This window comes from Topomyia yanbarensis, chromosome 3 (genome assembly GCF_030247195.1).
Source record: "Topomyia yanbarensis strain Yona2022 chromosome 3, ASM3024719v1, whole genome shotgun sequence".
NCBI classification, from domain to species: Eukaryota; Metazoa; Arthropoda; class Insecta; order Diptera; family Culicidae; genus Topomyia; species Topomyia yanbarensis.
In genome coordinates, this window is record NC_080672.1 from 355399627 (window position 1) to 355408003 (window position 8377).

Sequence of the window (8377 nt, forward strand, 5' to 3'; positions counted from 1 at the left end):
AAAAACCCGCGCTTGAATGCAAGGAAAACTCGAAGCGAGTGCCGCACTACCATTTGAGCCATTGGTTTGGGCAAAGATGGCAGGCGCTGATCAAACCAACGCGTTCAAACGCGTAGGGTGTTATAGAAATAGAGTGAAAATAGTCTCCTTACCCTATACTTGTATCCTATAATCCGCCATTGTGAATTTTGCAACTCGGATCTTTCATTCATCAATAACGAAAATATATATATTTTTGTTTATTTGAATTTCAAGACTATTTAATTACATATACTTGTTTTCTTTGTTCAATATTTTCAAATCTTATTTACTTTTTTACTGGATATTGATTTATCGTTATTGTTTTAGAACAATCTGGTTTTCCACCAAATCTGTTATGCTATCATGAAAAAATCATTCAATTCATTCGTACATCCAATCCATCTGAGCCTCCTACGCTCACACACAAGTATAGTGCTTATCGACCTATGTTCTGCTAGTAATAACATCCTCATTTGTAATGGATGTAACACCCAGTATATTCGTCCAATTTCGGCAATGCTAATTTACAATCATTGGTTATACGCTTACGCTACATTACAACATGGAGTAATAGAACATATCTTGTGCTTAATGAAACGTTAGATTAAAGCTGTCCTTAGACGAGCGATGTGTCTAATTACGCGTCCAGCTAGTTGCTCACATTCGACAACAACGATGCGTTAACGTACAATGCATACGAGATTAGTTACATGCAGTTAAATGAAGGCATTCACACACAACATCAACGGCATGGGACGTTTTGACGTACGGTACGTGTGAACGAACACAAGAGCAACGCATCTAACTTATCCTGACGGAACGGTGACGTTCCGTTGACGGAAACTGATGTATCGTCTGAATCGTCCTTTAGAACAGCTGCCTGTGTGCAGCTCAATTGAGATTCAATGAAGCACCAGTTACACAGCCGCTATAAGCATAACTGTCCCATGTGCTATGAGATTTCCTATACACATGGGACAGTTATGCGTATAGCAGCAGTACAGGTTCCACCATTAATCGTCCAGGATGCACATAGCGTTATGTTAAATATAATCAATGATTGTATTGCACCGCAAGAAAAACAAACAATCTAAACGTTGTTACATGTGCATTGTATGGGGCACTTCCACGATAAATACTGGGACTATCCTGCACCAGTTGTTTTTCCCTACTGATGCTCTAGCCAGTAGGTGTCATAACAGTCCTTGGTGATGAAATCGATGCTGCTGTTCCGTTATATCGTGCCTTATCTTTCATCACTACTTAACTGCACTTTTAAGCCAATTCGGTTTAGGTCTGGGATGCTGCTTTTCCATTTACTGCCCAACGAATGGAGCGTACTAAATGCATTAAATCAACGTGTCTACCTGTAATAAAATACAAAGTAAGTAAATAGTAATATAACTACATACCTTAAGACAGAATTACCACGACTTAATCCAACACCTAGCACCGTCAACTGTGTCTTGTGTACACATCGTCAAAGTCACGTCATCGTTCCGCTAGGATAAGTTGAATGCGTTTCTCTTTTAACCATTTACAGGTTCCGTACCTTGAAACATTCGTGCCGTTGATGTTGTGTGAATACATCCATTTAACTGCATGTAACTAATGTTGACGTTCCTTTGACTTTGACAGAAGCCTGACGTATCGTGTAAATCGTACTTAAATTAGAAAATACAACCTCCGGTTGTCACGGCATGATTTCTTACTGTATGTGTAGTTGTTGACGGTTGTTAGTGATTAGTTCGATAGAGTTTGGGTCAAATATCTAAGAAAAAGAGCGTTTTATTAATGTTTTTCATATCCATAAAAACTTACGTTACCTTTTTCCTTCACGAAATAATTAAAACAATTTTTTTGATTCCACTTAAAATTTTTTACTACCCGAAAATTATGATGTTGACAAATAATTGACGGAGCAAAAGCTATGTTCGAATTTCGAACTTGCTACAGTCCAAGCTGAGTAAAGTAAAGTTTTATTCATACCAATTTGAGCAAATGCTACGAGAGTTTACTTTGCTCAGAATCGAGCTGAGCAAACTTGTCTTGAGCAAATGCTCATTTTTATTCATACGGCTTATTAGCATTGATCGGAAAATGCTTTCCAACGCTGCGCATTGCATACATACAGGACATTTTGCAGGTCACCAGAAGCTGTTCATTTTACCACCGCCACATGTTCATTTTACCCACTCGCTATAAACATATCTCATTTTTGGACATGTTTAGAAATCAAGAATAATGTTTGAAAAAATGTGTTTATGACGAAGTATTTTTACCAGATATGTACAAAACATGTCTAACAAGAAACATAAAGTGTAATATCTCATTCACTTATTAGTTAGAAAATAATGACTTTGTTTAACGTGATCATTTCCCCTACCTACCAACACATTCGCCTCAAACATTGAACCCAAGTGTACAATGCAAAATGAGTCAACGATGATGATGATGGGTAGAGCAAAAGAGACAACTAGTACCACCACGACACTATTAGGCGTTTCACCAAAATTCCACGCGGCCTTTCCCGATTGAAAGGAACGGCCACGCTTAGCCCATCTGTCATAATATCGTGATTTTGCATAGCGAAAGGCTGAATGATTTTGTTCCAAAAAACAGCCCAGCGTTATGCAACACTTTGTGCAGGTTGATTATACCAGTTGCAAGTGGGGCCAAATTCACCAAGTTCCGTAAAATTCCTTTTAAATTACAGAATTGATAAAATTGCTTAGATGAGCTAAACTAATTAATCAAATCCTGTTTTAAAAACTGTCCTTGCGTTTAAACCAAAATGGGAACCTTATTACTACCACTACATTACTTAATTTCAAGCGCAAATAGCAAATACATGTGTTAGTTAAACTAAAAATTTACTGGCAACATTACAGCGGCATTTAGGAAGCAGTTGGAGCGGTCGCCTGTTGGACGACACAGGATAGCGTCCCTCCACAGCCACGGACGGACTTCTAGCTCAGCTACACTGGCTGTAAAAAACACAGCGCAGTGATCTGCTTCGCCAGCCGTTCAACAGGGAACTAAGCGCGTCTGGCCAAGTCCGTTCTTTAAATAGTCGATGATGACGTCATTCATAGAAGCGTTGCGCGCTAGGTATACCAATCCGTCGTACAGGGCTTGGGAAGCGCTATCTTCTGTGTGTTAATGCGCGATATTTTGACAAGGTTGTATATTATTTAATTTTTTAATGCTATGATATCAAAAATCTTTGGGTTTATCTATTGGAATCTATTCTTAGAAGTATTTCGGGGCGATTTGTGCAAAAAAAATGAAAATTTATCGTGAGATGGCTAAATTAAATACGTTTAAAATTGGACCACTTTTCGTTACATACAATTTTTGTAGAATTTGCAGAGTGCACCCCCATATCGAAAACAAAGACGTAGTCCTACGTCAAAATATTACCAGGCATCCCTGAAATATGTTTCTCCAGGTTGAAAATTTAATTGGTTTATCACTATCGTGACAAAATTAGTTTAATAAATTGCAAATTTTCACGGATATTTTATATGAAAAACACTAATGAAAATCTTTTCCTTCGATACTTCGCCTAGTCTAATCAAATATATGTAGTTAACCGTTATCACCTGCAGATGAAAGAATCAGCACCCTAAAATAGTCATACGACAGATTCCGATGGTCGCAAGTGAACCGGGCTAGTATTAGCTATTTGCTGGGTTGATACAGGTTTTTACTACTACTAGCAGATGCTTCGATGTCAACTGTAGATGTGCTACAGAGGAAAAATAAAATCTTTCAAAAACGTGAAGGATTATGAAATTCGTTCAACCTTCACTGCCAACAACCCGTCGATTATGCTCGTGAAGTATCATCTAGTGTGTACGTTAAGCTGTGGTTAGAAGCATGGGGCAGATACCGCAATTCTAATAGTGCAACTTTTTTCAATTTTCTGTATGTAATTGTATTTTATCAATTCTGAGATCACTCCCGAGGAGCCCCCTGGATAAGCTACTTAGCGGAACACACAGAAGCGTTGAAATTATAACTGTTGGTTGTGCATTTAGCTTAGCAAAAATGGGCTGCTATACGGATGTTATTAAACGAAGATATGATTACTATGCAGAATTTCGGCCAAGATGATGAGAAAACTTGTCATGGAAACTAGCGACATTTTAATTTAACTTGATAAGCCCTACCCTGTTGTGTATGCATGCGTGTATGTGTAGCATAATTACACCCTAGATGGAAAAACTATTTTTCCACAATAACACCTAAACTGCCTATAATCGTAAATCAGTTTCATGTAGATAGGGAATTCCATAGAACATGGGACTGACTTACGAATAGGGGCAGTACAGTTCAACTAATTTAGGGTACTTGAAATTATTGAAACAAAACAAACAATTGTTGTAATTTAACACAAATAAAAGTTTTCTCTTAAAATTGAAAAAACAAAATATTTGGTTATTGGATGAAAGGTGGAATTGCACATCGCCTATGTTTTTCGCGTTAAATATTAGTATGTTTCAGTTGCTTCTGGCACAGGATAATCATTTTGCGGCTCTTTTATTCCTTCTTCCGTGTGCTAGTTTGTTTTTTTTCAAATTCGGCTGTTGCTTAAGGGAACTTTAATCACTTTAGTTGATTGGCAATTTTTTTTTACTAACACTCTAAAACGTTTTATTTATTGTGTGTTGAACTCTTAAAATTTAAATTTTATAAAACAAAATTGTTGGTAAAAGCTGTAGTACCCGGAAACACTGAAAGTACCATGGGGCCAACAGCGACATTGCTTTTTGCTGCCGTTTTTTAATTCATATTAGGTTGTTACAGTACAAGGAGGAACTGGAAGTACTCCGGAGGAAACTGGGAGAAAATCGTCCCTGATTATCTTCTTTTTTTTCTTCTTTTGGTAGCAAACCGGAATAAAAAGGAGCAAGCATTTTGGCTCCAGAGTAACTTCCGTGTACTAAAACAAACCTATTAATTATTTGATCTGGCCGGTTGCGTTAGCTTGACAGTGCCAACAAGTTCTTAGAGCTAAGCTTAAAATTTTTGAAATCTAGGGGATTGCAGTCTGAAATTCTAATGGGAATATTGTTTAGCTATCTTGAAACTAGAAATAAAGATCATATACAAAATATATTAATCGTCAAGACTAAGGGAGGCAATTAGGAACATTTTTAAAGACTGAAAATACAATTTGACATTTTGTGACAAGAAAAATTATTTGATTTAACCATTAGAACTAGGAGAAACACTGTTCTGTATTTTTTAAGCAAGGCAAAATATACTCTGGAAAGACATTCACAAGGGTGATTTAATAGCAGAGATCGTATCAGGGACAGGGAAAAGATAGCGTACAATGATACCACGGACAAGAATACAAATTTGCAGCATTCTAGCACACGGAAATCTCACCCAGCACATCATGACCCGGAACGCCAACTGGTTCTCCTTGGACTCGCTGGGAATGCTGCTAAGAGCCCAACGTACAGGCCATTGTTAGCATTCGGTTTCCAGGAAACGCTTGAGTTAAGTAACAGTAGTTGCACCGGAGTACTTCGATTCGATTAATAATATTAGGGTTAAAGGGATAATGGTTCACCCAAGTTTTTTACGCGGGGGATACACGTTAACTGCGTTAAATCGTAAATCCGCGTAATAAACCGCGTGAGATTGATAATCAGCATAAAAAACCCGCAATAAAAGATTTTTGGAAGTTTTTTTGCGCGGATTTCGCAATTAACACGGTTTTTGCAAAAATGATTATGACCTTTTGAATGCAAAAGACTTAGATTTTCGGAAAAATGGAAGAGACGGGCCTTGAAGACAAACAATATGGATATTTTTGGAATGATCTTGACGAGCAGGTGCCAGAAATCGATTTTTGACGCCATTTTGAAATCCAATATGGCGATTTCCGGCTTAGCGAATTTCACTATAATTCAATCAATACAGATATTTTCAGATATTTTTAATCAACTATTTTCCTATTTGTTCTATGGCTTATGCATTTCTTGATGAAATAAGATTTGTTTTCGTTAGTTACAAAACAAATTAATGTTGTTTGCGTTTTTTGACAGGATAAATCATCTAATGAAAATAATGCGGATAAACCAATTTAATGAAAATACAATTTTTGTGTCGAAATCATAACAATTTTATTTGTTTTGACGAAGTGTGTTACCTTGATTCAAACATAAATCAAGTATCATCAATAAAGCTGATATATTTGCAATAAAAGAACTGGTTACGGAAATAGCTTGTAAATTTGTTCAAATCAATAAACATTCTAGTTAAAATAAATAAGAATACTTTTGAAATGTTGGTAGATTTAATTTTTTTTTGCATAGTATTTTACAACGTATTTTGTTCAACAAAATTCTTCATTATGAGCATTTCTAAAACAGTTTCGAGGACACCAACTTTCTACCTCGTCGGTATGAAAAGTTAATTTTTCTATTTCAATCATAGTAAGCCATGCCTAATTTTAATTTTTATCAGATTGTGGAGAATATTCATACAAACAATCAACAAAGTAAGCTGTTTCCTAATCGTTACAATGAAAAGGAACAATAACAAATAATTATTTTGAAACAATATAAAAAAAATATTATTTCAAAAATATAAATAGCTGCATGGAAAAAGTGCTGCTATTGATGTAAATTGTTTTATTTGTTATCGTTACCAATATGTGTTTAATTTCAATAGAATTTGAACAATTGAAAATAAACTTTATTCTTTTTCATTCCAAAAACCAAAAATAGTTGTTTTCAATAAAGTTTGACGTAGAATCATTATTTTACTGGCGTTTTGAAATAATATTTTGGTTTTTAATTATAACTACGACATATTTTCCTGCATGTAAAGACCATGGATAATCTTCCAAAACTTCCTCGAATATAAGAACTAACATAAACTAGCGAAACGCAAAATATTTTTATATGTTCACCCAGAAGAGTGCGATGAGAATTTCTTTTTGACTCACGATCCTTGCGTCGAACAAGCAGTTGCTTTCCGTAACGCTTAAAAGTACTGTTTACTTCACTTTACAGGGCTGGTAAAAGCTGGAAAGAAAGCTACCAATGGTTTAAAACTTGACTACCAGGAGCCCAATCAACATGGCAACCTGCTGAAGGGCAAACGAGCCCGCGTTATTTACGATAGCGATTATGTGTAACAAGATCGGCACCCACTCGTCAAGACCATTCCGAAAATGCCCATATTGATTGGGTTATAGAGAATTTCGATAAACCGGAAGTCCCATCTTGGATTTCAAAATGGCGTCAAGAATCAATTTCTGGTACCTACTTGTCAAGACCATTCCGAAAATACTCATATTGTTGAGTTTTGGGCCACAAATTGTCTTCCAGATCCGTCTCTTTCGTCTTTCCGAAAATCTTCTAAGTCTTTTGCATTCAAAAGGACTTATTTTTTTGCAAAGACCGTATTAGTTGCGAAATCCGCGCAAAAAAAAACTGCCAGGGACTTAGAATATTTTTTTAGAAAAATGTAAATGACGTATACGATTCCTGTACCACCACACCCCTTCCCACAATGTTCATGTGGACTTTTTGGGTTTTTGTCAGTAATTTCATAAAAACTAAAAAATATGGATTTTATTCAGGATTTTCTCAAAAATGTTCGACTACTTTAATGCTGGCTGTGACCCGATGGACTGCATGAAATTCGTCCAAACGTTGTGCACAGAATTTTAAAGTTGTTTTTAGTGTTTGTGAAAGATATTTCAGTTCTGAAGAAACCCGACCAAGGAATTTAAAAGAAAGTAGGATTTCCCATACAAATTTCAAATGTAATGGGGTATACCAGGCCGTAATTAATCGAGTTAAAATTTTGCAGTTATTTGAGACTCCAAAAGAAACCAAAAAACGTTGTTCGGATTGGAGATTCTTTGTCGCAAAACCTTTTTAATTCTATTAATATATAAAAATCGGCTAAACATTTCAAACAGAAACATTTATGTAGAACCGCCAGTATGCGTAGATTAGTCTACGTCAAAAAACTGGTCTTGATTAATGATTGTAGTAATAACAGACGATTAGTAACATGTAAAAAAAAAATAAATTCCCCAAATTCACTTAACCAACTACACAAAACAAATTTCGGAACATGTTCAGCCTTTTAATACAAACCGGTTTGGTTAAAGCGACTGCACTATATAATCATCATATCGAAACCTTCTTGTTCGGAGTGCATGTAATTTTTTTTAAATTCCATGTGGCATTTTAAAGAGTTTTCATTTCAGACCGAATGCGATAAAATTTATTTTTAAAATGTTGCCGATAATTGTTTACCGATGATGTGTACACAGAACGCATGGATTACTGATTAAATAACTAAAAAAAAAAGATTT

General features: G+C 35.7%; 1 long non-coding RNA gene across 1 annotated transcript; it reads right to left on the reverse strand.

Moving 5' to 3' along the window:
* Window positions 1–276: 276 nt before the first annotated feature.
* LOC131690016 (uncharacterized) lies at window positions 277–2029 on the reverse strand. The gene is made up of 3 exons (XR_009305498.1): window positions 1848–2029; window positions 1450–1792; window positions 277–1388 (listed from the first exon to the last, which is right to left on the reverse strand). It is a non-coding gene; the product is annotated as an uncharacterized LOC131690016 (long non-coding RNA).
* Between the last annotated feature and the right edge of the window lie 6348 nt (window positions 2030–8377).